Genomic DNA, 13,974 nt, shown 5'->3' with positions numbered 1-13,974 from the left:
TGGGAAATATCTAGATAAATCTAATAGAATATTATTTTTTCTTGAGTTCCTTAAGTTATATTTGGTAGTTGACAGCAAAAGTTAAAACATTTTCTCATGGGGTCTTTAATGTACATAGATGTAATACGTAAGACAACTGTAACATAAAGGGGAGAGGGTAAAAGGCACCATATTGCATGTGGTAAGGTTTCCACATTCCTACTTAAAACAGTAAAATATAGATTCTGAGTAGAATGTGAAAAGAACCACCAAAATCACTATTCAAAAGATGCAGTAAAAGATGCCTTAGAAAATTAAAATGAAACACACAAAAAAGTTCAAATAACTCAAAAAGGCATGATAATGAAACACATAGATTACAAACAGAAAACAAATAATAAAATGGTAGAACTAAACTCAAACATACCAAAAAATTACATTAAATGTAAATGGTCTAAACACACCAACTAAAAGACAGTATCAGAATGGATTAAATGGCTCCGTTATAAGTTATATACAGGAAAATTACTTCAAATATAATTTAAAAATTAGCATAAAGAGAATATAGAAAATAATATATCATGAAAACCCAAATGAAAATTTGAATGGCTATATTAATATCAAAGTAGAATCCAGAGGAAGACATATTACTAGTGTTGGGGGATTGTTGCATAACGATAAGCAAGTCAGTTCACAAAAAGTCAGAACAATTAATAAACAATATATGTGTATGTACCTAGCAGCAGAGGTTAAAAAGACATGAAGTAAATTTGACAAAACTACTCTGCAAAACAGTTTGCTAATTTCTTGTCAAGTAAAATAACTGATCTAGCAATCCCACTCCTGACTATTTACACTAGAGAAATAAAACTTATGTTCACATGCAAATGTGTATAGAAATGTTCATATCAACTCCATTCATGGTCACCAAAAATTAGCAACAAGCAAATATTTCTCCACCAAGTAAATGAATTTTTAAAAAAGTGGTATTTCCAGAAAGTAAAATACCACTCAATAATAAAAGGGAATGAACTGATAATGCAGCAACTTGGGAAGGATTTTTAATGCATTATGCTTAAATGGTTGCATACTTTAAGATTCCTCTTTTATGTCATAAAAGCCAGATAAAAATATGGTAGTGAAGAACTTGTCATTGATTCATGGGAGTTGGAGGGGAGGGAAGGGCATGACTACAAAGTAATAATATAAGCAAAGTATGGGGAAGCTTTGAGTACTAATTGTGATAGTGGTTACGTGAATCTATACATTTATTAGAATCCATAGAACTTTACACCAAAACTTGGTTTATTTCAAAGTATGATGAACTAGAAATAAAATGCTAAGCACAGCATTAATATTTTTCCAAACTATTCTCAGGCCCATAAGTTGTCTTGACCATACACATATATAATATGTCCATTATTCCCAATACATGATCTCCACTTCTTATCTATCAATGTTGGTACAAGGCATTTTCTCTGCCTACATTCTTTTATTGTCTACCAACTATTTTTCTCCACCTGAAAAATGTTGAAATCAGATAGGAGTAATCGCTTTTGGGAAAGGGAACACTTCTGTAAGGGGGCTCTTGAAGCTCCAGGAATGCTGATAATGTTTAATATCTTCATCACAGTGGTATTTACACAGGTGGGTACATTTTCTATAAATTCATCAAGCAATCTGTTCTCTCTTCTGTATGAAAAAAGCTTTAAAAACGAAATTTAAAAAATAGCTCTTGTGCAGAATTCAAAAGCCACCTAAAATGTTAAATCCCCTAAAGCTTTCCTCAAACCTCTTAAGAGTTAGTAACCCTTGCTTTAGTGTGCTCATTGCAATGTAATTGTGCCTCAATTATAAACCTTTTCATTTTTTTGCATAATTATGTGTGTGTGTGTGTGTATGCGTCCTTCATTAAAATAGCATTTAATTATCCAATTCCTGGTGCTGTGCTAGTATATGGCAGGCACCAATACACATGCATTGAATGAACATTGCAAAAGAAAATATATAGAATTTCTGTATTTAGTACTGGTCTACATAGGCCTTGGTTTATTTCTCCTGACATTTTATCCCTGGCTATATTTTCCTATTTTGAAACATCCGATGATGCATTTTCTAAACATCTCTTTTCTCCCCTTTGATTCTTTATTGGAGTGTCAACAACATTGATCTTTTTATTAACATCATGTAACTAGTCCTAGTTACATCAGCTATGCAGAGATGCATCCTAGCAGAGATAACTTCTAAGATTCTTGAGATGAGAGCACTGATAGAGAGAAACATAATGTTTCCATGTATCACAATTTCATAGCCCAGGCCACTAGAATACCCTTAAGCAGTTTTGGTCTTCTATGTCTTGTTGTAACAGACTTTCTTTAGGTGTCCACTTTGAGCAAAAAAATTTATTATATCTAATCTCTAAGTTACTGTGTATTCTTAAAAAACCTACCCTCATTCTTTAGAGGATTACTGTAGTTGATGCTACAGGAATGTTTTATTAAAGCACCCTGGTATGGATTTAACTCAACACTATCTCCTCACATTGACTCTCAGTCATAATTAATCTCTATAATGCTTACAGTATTAATTTAGTGATTTTAGGTACAATGACCATATTTGTCATATTAATTTTAGTTGATATAGACAGTGTACATTTTTTCAGTTTTCTGATCCCTGAAAATCATTGTTTAGGAATGACCTCAATTACAGAGAAGAGAAGACATGTGCTTGAAGAAAACTATGTGCAAGTCTGACCCCAAGAGAGGAAGAGCAGATTACATTCATATTAGCTATACTTATTTCCATCAAAACTAATGCCCCTTGACCTTTGACTTTTATTCTACAAATTAATGCCCTAGAATAAATGTTTTCATGTGAAAATTGACTCCAATTCTAATGGAACCAATAGATTAAAAAGTGTTAAACTTCCAAAGAATATGAGCTGAAACACTTCAACACGTTTGTAAAGTCACAAGCTAAATTTACAAAGGAAGCTGGACTCTTTTTTTTTATTTCAATAGACTTATGGGGTGTATGTGTTTTCTGTTATGTTGGATGAATTGTATAATGCTAAAGTCAGGGCTTTTAGTGTACCTGTCACTAGAACAGTGTACATTGTACCCAATAGGTAATTTTTTATTCCTCACCCTCCTCCTAAAGTCCCCCCTTCTTGGTTTCCAATGTACATTACACCACTTTATGACCATATATATCCATCATTTTGTTCTCAAGCCCACAAGTTTCATAAAATTCTAAGTACAGAACTCTACACAGGGAGCAAGGACATGCCTCAAGACTGAGTCACCTGCATTTCTGTATTTAAAAAGAAGGAAATAAAAGCTTGCTACTAAGCTGGTTAATATGTATAGTGGGTTGTTTTTAATGAATGCTTAAAAGAAATAATAATAATTAGAATAATAATGCTAAGCTTTTAGAAAATGCTTTTTATCTTCAAAGCATTTCACAAGAGTAAGTAGTTAATCTCTGCACTCTAAAAGCAACTTGCCAAAATATTTTGTTTTACAACAGATTCATTTCAGAAGGGTTTCACTCATCTTTGCATTTCTTGGGCATAATTCTGTATGTTTTGTATTTTTTTGTTTTGAAATGGGCTGTAGAAAATAAAATCCACCAAAGTGTTTCTTTATAATGCAAATAACCTTCTCTATATTCTTTTTAGAGAAAAAAAAATGTTCGGTGGAAACTGACTATAAGCCCAATTCTGTTGAATCTGTGTAATAAGGGTCATTTTGTGTAGGGCTAAGTAAGGCTCAGCTATTCTGTGTCTCTGCTCAGGTCCAAACAAATGGAAACAGGCTAAAATGGCAATGGGCTAAGTAAATATATTTTTAGATGCTGCCATGCAGGGATTAAATTCACTTACAATTAAAATCTTTTCTAAAAGGTACTAATTTAGCAGAAACCGAGCTGAACCTTATTATTTTGATAGAGTTGAATCCTTCTTTCCAATTGCTTCTGGAAAAGCAGTTTTAGATAAACTCAGAGCTGACCTTATAGGAGAACACGCAAATGTAAATGGAAGAATCAGAGCAGGAGCTGCCTGCAGCAAACTCGGGGGGAGTAGGTGAAGTGTCCTGCACCTCTGCTCTCTGTCTCATTACCCTGCATTTAATGAGACTCAGATTTAGCACCTGCCCTCCAAACTGCACAGCCAGTCCAGTACTCCGGCCCAGTGCTCCTGTTCTTTTGTTCTTTTCTTCCTTTTTATTTTTCAAATGACATCAGCAGTGCATGTTAATTGTTGAGAAAAATTCAATTTAGAGAGGTAAATAGGAAAGAAAGGAAAACAAATGCCTCCCTGATCTCTACCAGAGATAACACTACTAAATCCTTCCAGACCTTTCCAATTAATACATACCTTATTTAACAAAAACAGGTGCTTATTTGTGTAATTTAATCTTCTTTAAAAAATAAAAAAAAAAACCTAGCATATATCCTAAAAGCTTTTCATGGCAATATAAATATATGCAGCATCATTCTAATTGTTATATGGCATTTTATTTCTTAACATGATTTACCAAATGTAATGATCTCCAAATTTACCAGATCGTAAAAATCACCTAGAGAATTTGTTAAAAATATACAGTCGTGAGCCCTATGCTGGATTTACTGTATCAGGATCTCCTGGAAAATGTCTTAAGAATCTCTGTTTTTAACAAGCTCCCCAGGTTATTTAGAAAACACTGATTTAAACCTCATGTTCTACATTTTGCTTAATTCCAACTTGTTTTTACTATTATAAATAACCCCGACTCATCATATCTGCTCATTATGTATCTAGTCTGATTATTTTCTTAGTTTAAATTCAAAGAGGTGAAATCACTTGCTCAGTTTGCACATCTTAAATCCTTTAGCATATATTGCCACACTATTCTCAATCAAGGCTGTAATGATTTATATCTTCACAACTACACATAATACAGCACTGGTTGTCAGATATATGCCCTCATTGGTGTTGGTGACACTGTGCTTCCAGAACAGGTAAAGAGCAGAACCTTTCATTTCCAAATCAGTTACAAGTTTTAACAACCGTAACTAGCCATACAAGCTTGGGAATGAATTCTATGGCAATTTCAACCTATCTCGTGGAAAGTATTAAGTATGTAAGTTAGAAAATAGTTCTTTATTCTCCCCCTGGTTTCCAAATGCTACACAGTATTTTAAACATTCACTATGGAATTTAGAAAGGAGAAATTTTACAACTCTCCTAATCCAGTATGCTTTAAATTTGGTTATTTATTGAACCATATAAAGTAAATGTTTAAAAACAATAGTCCAAGCTGACCTAAAGGAGGTTTTCTGGAAATCTGCATTTTCTAAACCTTCTTAGGTGTTCTTCACGCACAGACTGGCTGGAAAACCTCTGGCTGGCCCACATCCCCTATTTTATCAATGAGAAAAACAGCTCAGGGACATTCCTTCACTTGGCTGACAAACGATGAATTGTTTGGCTGTTTGGTGAGTGACAAAGCTGTGATTAGAAGTCGTGTCCGTGTCTGTGGACATAGTGTGCTTTCTGGTATTTCACTTTACCTATGATTAGGTCTATGAATTTACTCCCAAAATGCATTTTATTAACGCTGCAAATGAAAGCCACTATTTTATAAATTCAATTATACTTAGACACATAAAATTTGATAAAGTAGCTAATTCTACTTTAATAACCAATAAAATAGCACTTAACCTAATGCTTTTACTTTTTATAATAATGTATAGCTTCCCTATTAATGGAAAATAAAGACAAATATTTCAGAACTTTATCCAGACATAAAATGTTGCACATAAGTGCCCACTTTCTCTCAAAATAATCCCTATTTAAAATTTATCTTTTCAATTCTTCTGAATATATCTGCTAGAAAGCCTCATTTCTGCATTAATGGCCTTTAAGATTTTCTTTCCTGGCTAGTCAACTCTTGCTCTAGCTGGAGCCCCTGTCCTGAGCCTCAAGGAAGCCTACAGTCATTGAGGGCTTCTCTATTCTGAATTACCAAGAACGTTATTATAAGTGCATCACCACTGTTGTCATTATTGTTCCTTATCTTCCATACATTAAAATGCATATGATTCTAGACTGAGTTATATTACTGAGTCAGGTAAGTTCCTAAACAAATATATATAATCATTATTCCAAGAAAAGCTCCAAAGTTATGTTTAGTCTGCATAAGCAATTTGACCTGTTCACTTGGGATTACTCAGGTGAAACCCTCTTTTCTATGATATACATCTCATTAATGTTGCAGCATTTTAGGGGCATTTCAATTTTGAGCCAATATTTCCATTACTTTTATCTTTCTCAAAAGATTACTATTCTGAATTGGAATTTCTCATGGTTGACATCACCCTGACAGACTACCCGCTCCTTCTGAGTGATATGAATGGTAATAAACAATATTTTTTTATTTCTACCTGTGCAGAATGCTTCCCTGAAGATTTATTTTGGAGAAAAACGTTTATTACATAAATTTTTCAAAATTTAACTTATTGAAGATGCAGATTTCTTTTCCTTTGTTGAGGTTTGAAGTTTTAAAAATATTACTTTCATCAAAATTGTGTGTGCATGTGTGTGTCTGTACAGACAGCATTAAGGAAAAAAATAGAATTTCTTGAGAAAGGGGGTCTTTCTATATGCTTGCTGCATAATCCCCTCATTCCTTCATGTAGTATGTACCTCAGATAAATACATACATATATGTTTGTAGGTGAGACTGATAGCAAGAGCGAGAGAGCAAGAGAGAGAGAAAGAAAGAGAGAGACATTTTATTAAACTAGTTCTTAAACTTGAAATAAAATTTTGAACACCTAATGGACTGAGGTGTACTGGTTAGATGTTGTTCAAGCATCTTAAATTCAGTAAGTTAAAAGTTGAGTCCTCCCTTTATGGCATCATGACCAAATTTACTTTTTATATTCTGAAGTTTCTGTAAAAAGCATCACTGTTGTTCAACACTGGAGTGTCATAGAGTTCTGAAGATTTTAACTCCTAAATAGCCTTCATTCCTAAGTTTTCAATAAACTGTATTCCCTGGAATATAAATTTGGTAGTCTGTTAATAGGTGTTATCTAAAATTTAAAACAAGAGGAGGAGGATGAGGAGGAAGAAACAAACGAAGGTAGAGTGAGAGGGGCGTGGGGAGGGGGATAAAGCCATCTGTGGCAATTTGGAGAACAGTGTGCTAAGCAAGTTAAATCTATTTCTTTATCTCAAGTTTTAATGGACACTTTAAAGAACTAAAATGAAGAATAGTTACCATTTTTAAATTCATATGATCACAAAACCATTTCAATGAACTATTTTAGGAAGCCCTGTTTGGTCTATTCTTCTATTAATCCAATCCCACCATCGCCCAAATCTTCCTCATCATTTACTTGATTTGTGCTGAGACTACTTTATTCCAATACTATTCCCAGCCAATATCTCCCAGGCCTTGTTCTCATTCCAGTCTTCCTGATGCTGTCAGCTTGGACTTTCTGCAGTCTTAATCTGCACTTAAAAATGTCTCCATGGCATTGAAGACTAAATTCGGATTCCTTAACATGAAAAGCAAAGTCCTTTGGTCTCCACATCTTTGCCTGTGCTCTGGATCCTTTTCCAACCCCCAATCCCTGCCCCACCATGGACCCATTCCACAGCTTCACCGAATTGTTCTCAGTGCCAGAAATACCCTGTGTTCTTCTATTCTTTCGCATATTTCCACATACAACTCCATGGTTTCTCCATCATCTGTCTGGCTAGTTAATATCATCCTGCACAAACTGCCATTCAGAGTCGTTTCTTGGGGATATGCACTCTGAATGGTCCTCAGTCCTCCCAAATCCAAGGTAGGTATTTCTTCTCCATGCCACCATGATGTCCTGTCCTGTCCTACTACCCCATAGAATTGAGCATTGACTGATTTTAACTGATTTTACTTTTTTCTGTCCCACCAAGGAGTTTGTCATTCACCTTTGTGTTTGCAAAGTATCTATCATCAGTATATGTTCAAATGTGGTGAATTAGTCAATTAATTTATCTCAACAACATCTAACACTATCAGCATCAGCATCCCAGTGCATCCAACAGGATTCTAGTGTTAGTGAATAGTGTGGGAACAAGCAGCCCAGCCAAGTGAGGGAGGGCCCTGGGACAAACTGTTAGTGGTCACAGCTCTGCCACTTTGGAGTGTGTGACTGTGGCTTGTGACCTAACTTCTTTGCACTTTATATATATATATATATTTTTTTTTTATTTATTTGGTATGTCTTACAGCTTGTAGATTATGCATACTATTAGTACTCACCTTTTAGGGTATCATGAGCTCTAAATAAATTAATAGAATAATATCTGTAACATAGTATTTGTTAAAGTTTTGGATTCCTTGCTCTATTTTGTACCAGATATTGTTAGAGAAAGAGTGGGGAGAATCATTTTTTCTTCCCAGTCACACACACACACACACACGTGCACACACATCATGTGCCTTAAATAGTTCCCCAGAATTGTATCTTCATTTTTCTTATATGTACTTCCCCTTAGGTACCTCTCAGGGGTCTCTTTTACTAGTCTTTCCCATTATACGTTTGTTAAAGATATCTACTCCAAATCTCCAGGGTGGGTGGGAAAGGAGATATATAGGACTCTGCACATTATAAAATATGCCAGATCCTTCTTAGCTGCACTAAAGTTTCAGAATGGCTGCATAGTTGCAAATCTGTTTTTTAACCATCTTCTCTGTATTTGGGTTTCATTACCTCTGTCTTCTTGATCTGCCTATGTCTCTGCAGGCATGTATTCTAACCCCTTTTAGCACTAGCTAAGAGGCCAGGCAGATGCTTCTCCGTTCTCTCCCACCCAACCCCGGGCCAACACATTAGACTCATTACTATGGCCAGCACTGGTCAACAGAAATCTTCTTCACAACAACGCCCAACTGCACGTCACACAACCAACACCTCAAAAGTTGAACGAACTGGGCAAGGAAATCTTGCCTCATCCTCGGTATTCAGTTGAGTTTTTGCCAACCGACTATCACTTCTTCAAGCATCTTGGCAGCTTTTGGCAGGGAAAACGCTTCCACAACCAACAGGATGCAGAAAATACTTTCCAAGAGGTCATCGAATCTTAAAGCATGGATTTTTATGCCACAGGAATAAGCAAATTTTTTCTTGTTGACAAAAAAAATGTGTTGATTGTAATGGTTTCTATGTTGATTAATGAGGATGTATTTGAGCCCAGTTATAATACTTCAAAATTCACAGTCCAAAACCACAATTACTTTTGCACCAACCTAATACATATTAGTATAAAATTTGATTTTTTGGCTAGGTACATAGCTTCCAGGAAACTAGACCATGTCCTTGCTTCTTTTGCAGTTAAATGTGGTCATATGATTAAGTTCTGGCCAAAGGGCAATGAATGAAAGTGTCATGTATGGAGAAAATTGATTTGTCTCTGATTTTTTATCCCATAATATTTCCTGCTGCCTATAAATCAGATAAAATGGCTAGAGCTCTGGCAGCCCTATTGTGCTATGAGGTAAAAATATAAATTGAAGCCACACCTGACAAATCAATAAAAATGTAGAATCCTGGGCCTCTGATTTCATTGATACCACGACAGTGCTGGATTTTATCAAAATAAAATTAAATTTATATTTTGTTTGGATACTGTTCTTTTCAGATTTCCTATAACCAGATTTAATCCTAAACAATACATTTATCAATTCAGGGAATATTTTAGCAATAAATATTAAAGATGAGAAAAGAAAAGAGAGGGAAAATCTGTCCTTTCTATGCCCAGTTATCACACTGCAGATTTGAAGATGATGACTACTTTTTAAGGTTCTATAATAGGGAAAAGAGAAGAGAACAAATTTCTGTTGATCATTTACTATGTGTTTTACCTGCAGAATATGCCTTTTATTCTTTATCTTTGAGTAGCAAATGCAACCTTCTTTTCCAAAATGCTTAGCGAATTTTAATACTGAAATCAAACATCCTTTTTATGCTCATGTGATTGGTTGAATGATTCTCCAATATTGTGTTTCACAGTTTTTCTCTAGAACTTGTCTCATATTCGAGAGTTCTAAAAGCTTCAAGGTGAATATATCTTTAATTTTCTGTAGAATGAACAATTTGGTTTAGATGACCCTAAATAATTAAGTAGCAAACACTAGATAAAAAAAAAAAAATTCAGATCACTTGACTCCAAGTTGTTGTTACTTTCCCTCTTATCATTGTGTAAAATACTAGAGTAGGATGTGAACATAGAAGCATCTGGGCAACTTGGAAATAACTTTTCATCACGTTTGTGCACTTTTAGTGATCTCTACTCTGACTCATTCTCCTGGATGCTTAGTTTCTTCATATCCATTACAGCATTTATCCTGGGCCTCATAGGTTTGCAATTAATAACAAATGGAAATTTACTTGAAAATTCCATAATGCCAAGACTTCTGAAGCCCAGACATCTGAAAGTCAAAGAACACCATGCCCTTACGTGAAGTACCTGCTCATTAATCCTCCTGTTTCACTCTTGCCCTTGTAGTTTATAATCAACACAGCAGCCTTAGCAATGCTGTTAAAACTGAATCTCAAAGTGACCCTTCTCTTTTAAAAGGTTGTAAATGGTTCCAGTATCAAAGTTAAGTCCAAGGTTTTCCCTGGGCTTAAGAGATCCTATATGATCAGAGTCCCTCCATACACACCTATGATCCCCCTGTCACCTTCATATCCTACTGATTTGTCCCCTGCCAAACAGCTGCAGGCTCACTAGCCTCCTCCCCATCCCACGAACCCAGCAGGTGACTCCATGAGCTCTTCCGTCCCTGTGACAGCTCTCCCTCAGACAGCCAGAATCATCACTCCTTTACCTCCTTCAAGATTTAACTTTAATGCAAACTTCTCAATGAGTACGACCACTCTCTTTAAATGTAATCCTTGATTTCCCGTTGTTATCATTCTCTGTTTCCCCCATAATATTTAAAATCACAAAAATATAGAAAATAATTCTTATTGTTAGTGCCCATCTCTCCCTACTAGAAAGTAATTTCCATGAAAAAAGAGATGTATATTTATTTGGTTCCCTGTGAGCCCATACTTGGAATCCTAAGTGCTCAAATACATCTGTTGCGTATGTAAATTCATCCCAAGATTTAAGCTTCTATATAGAATATGATCAAAGTGAGGAAAGTGTTGGAAAGAAGTTTGAACACATGTTGTATCTAAACCCCTGGAATGGAGCTTTCTAATTTTAGCAAACGTCTCTTTGTGCTCTAAAGTATCTAAAAGTTTGAGAATGAGAGCTATCAATAATGAAATGAAGAGAGATGACACAGATGCTGCAGAATTGGGTGACTCACCACCATCATTTTTGTCCCCTTTCTAGAAGTTGTGTTGAATCGACATTCTAAACCTCTCTTGAATGTATTTATTTCTCTCAAGTCTGAAATCAGAGCCCTTGATCAATCTATCCTCAGACTATGCTACATTATGTCACATATGTGCTCATACCACCTTTGCCTTCCTTGAGAATTTCTATCCTATCTTCTTGGGTCACTGGTCAGTTTCATCAAGCCTTGCAATGGCTCCCCCTGTGTCTGTCTTGCTCACCATTGTATCCATATTGACAAGCACAGTTTCTCTCATACAGTGAGTGACCAATAAATATTGATTAAATAAAGGAAAATCTTACCCAAACCTTTGCAATAATCTTCCATATGTCTCCTTTGACTTCAATGTCTCCCCTCTTCCTTTCATGACATTCTGGGACAACAGCACTTTTCTAAAACACAAAATGTGTGCATTTCTCTTCCTTATTTATAACCATTTATTACCTACAGGAAGAATCCAAATCCCTTATATATGTCTGTAATATGATTCCAGATTCTTTTTATATATTTTTTTTCTCTAGCGATTCATTCTACATCTCTTATATTTTGGTCAGAGCCCAAATGCCATTCCTTAAATAATGTTGATGTCTTCATACCACCATGCTTTTTTGCACATACTGTTTTCTCTGCTTGGAGGGTGGTCTAGTTATCCCTTAACCACTTTGATCTTGCAGGATGTTTGGGGTTGACTGATATCGTTAGTACATTCAAAAACTCACCCTTTCTCCTTCCACCTGCCTGGGATGCCATCTATGACGATTGTTATCAATACAGTATACCTGGTACTTTTTGCTTTATGATTGTTGAAGTTAGATTGGAAGAAATACAACCAGGAAGAGAAAGTTGCGGCTACCCACCCTATCCCCAGGTCTTAGTTCGAACTTCTATATGACAAGAAAGGAGATTGGGATAATATTTGATTAAATTACTCCTGAGAAAATTTGTAAAGTGCTGGTATAAGCACAGCTTTGATCTTCTGTGCCAGATAGAATAGGCAATTTGAGAAGAGCCCATTATCCTCATGAAGCATGTAACCTGAGCTTACTCTCACGGAGGGCATTTATGTAATCATCCAGATATTCTGCATAAAGGCCCCTTGTGCTATGTAACTTGGGCATAAATGCAAAATAGAATTATATTTTATAATTACAGGCTTGTCAAAATGGGACATTTAGAAAAGATACATATTTAAGTGTTATGTCCTCCTAAAGCTTTTATTGAAATCTTCCCTATCACAGCCATCATCTGTCCCTGTAAAATGCTTTTCATATGCTACTATTTTAGCCCTAGCTTCTAGATGCAATGGCTTCCTCGCTGTTCTCATACAAAAACCCCATGTACCTCAGGGCCTTTGCACTCACTGTCACTTTTGCCTTAAACTCTCTTTCCCTCAAAGAGCTATGCTAGTGGCTCCCTCACTTCCTTCAGTATTTACTTAAAAGTCACTTAGGTGTTGATTAGTTAATACCACTTTGCTGGTGAATACATGTGGTGCTTAGTTGTCCATTCTTGGGATACTTCACTTAGAAGAATGGGTTCCAGCTCTAGCCAAGAAAATATAAGAGGTGCTATGTCACTATTGTTTCTTATAGCTGAATAGTACTCCATGGTATACACATACCACATTTTCCTAAGGAAGGCCTCCTCTAACTACCTGTCTAAAGTTTTCACATTGTATATCATTTTCATAGCTTTCCTTTTCTTCTCCTAGTTAGAATTGAAGCCCCATTGACAGCAGAGATTGCTTGTTTCTGTTTTTCCCCACTGCCATATCCTCAGTGGCTAGGACGGTGTCTGGCACAGAGGACGGGCTCTACAAAAGTTCCTTGAATAAAGGAACAATCTATTATGTCTGTTTCTTCAACTAAGCAATGAGCCCATGTTAGAGGAAAATGGGAAGATGATGGCTTATTCTCTTCTCATCCCCTCCACCTAAAATGGCCAGCACACGTGGCACATAATGACTACTATTTGATGTTTGGTGCTTACTTCTTCGATTGTGTCAAGGAAATCCATATCAGGAACCCTCAACTTTAATCCTTTGGTAAATTGCTCTTTTCTAACCACATTTTCTACAGTTTTAAGTGTCTTATTGGGATGTGTTATTGGATTTCCAAAGCTCTGGGGGTGAAGGAGAAATTGTTGTTCTCACTTTGCAGCCAGAGAGATTAAGGCACATGAGAAATAAGACCCATATTTAAGTCAGCGACTTGGTCAGGATTAGAATCCAAATGTATTTGGTGCAGAATCTCCCGAGTCATACCTGTTCCAATGGATTACTCTTGGATAAATCCTTTTGCTTTCACTAGGGAAACTATTTGTTGACATCTGTCTTTTTTAAAGACAGAAGGAATCTGTGTGTGTGTGTGTGTGTGTGTATGTGTGTGTTTCCCTTAAAGCAAAATAAAAATATTCATATCACTAGAAATCTTTGAAAATTAATGGCATTTTAGAGGGCACTCAATACCTAGGTGACATTGTCTTAATTCAAATCAAAATAAGTTGCATAAAAGGAAAATAAAATACATGTAGGAACAAATTTGGCTCAAAAATTTGGAGTCATATTTCAGAACTTCCTTAGCAAAAGAAATAGAGAGATTGAAATGTA

The sequence above is a fragment of the Microcebus murinus genome, chromosome 6 (genome assembly GCF_040939455.1).
Source record: "Microcebus murinus isolate Inina chromosome 6, M.murinus_Inina_mat1.0, whole genome shotgun sequence".
In the NCBI taxonomy this organism is placed as follows: domain Eukaryota; kingdom Metazoa; phylum Chordata; class Mammalia; order Primates; family Cheirogaleidae; genus Microcebus; species Microcebus murinus.
The sequence above is the reverse complement of the archived record's forward strand: the minus strand, read 5'-3'. Positions refer to the sequence as shown.